A 555-nucleotide genomic window follows, 5' to 3' on the forward strand; every position below is an offset into this window, starting at 1 on the left:
AATTCTAAGGCTTAAGTTGCACGTCAAGTAAAGAGTAAAGAGTCAAGAGTTTCAAGTTGAGTAAAAAGTTTCAAGTTGAGTTTATTTCTCAAAGTTATTAGGGAACTATGTATTCCCAAAGAAGTTTTAAAGAAATGTTTTTACATTTAAACAAGGTTGGAAACTGAGATTTCCAAAAGAGCCTTCGGGCTAGTTTTTGAGTAATTATCTCAATCAGCAGGAAGACATATGTTTTAAAAACATAAAAGCCAGTACATTTTTTGGAGTAGTATCGAGCACCGAGTTGGGGGAGCGTTCAAAGAACCCACAGCCCCCATAGAACCATGTTACCACCATGGGTAGAAAAGGATCATACTTTTTAGATGAATCATTTTCCAGATAGACTAGTGGATCCATTAGGCAGTTCAGGTCTTATACCTTTGACCGGGTATAAGATGCTCTGGCAATGTGAGGTCGATCGCTGTATCATCACTATAGCTCTTATGTGATGGTTGTCGGTTAGAGAAACTCCCACAGCAGTTATTGTATTTTCATACACAGAAAGCATTGTATTTT

Source organism: Solanum tuberosum, unplaced genomic scaffold (genome assembly GCF_000226075.1).
Source record: "Solanum tuberosum cultivar DM 1-3 516 R44 unplaced genomic scaffold, SolTub_3.0 scf00514, whole genome shotgun sequence".
Taxonomy (NCBI): domain Eukaryota; kingdom Viridiplantae; phylum Streptophyta; class Magnoliopsida; order Solanales; family Solanaceae; genus Solanum; species Solanum tuberosum.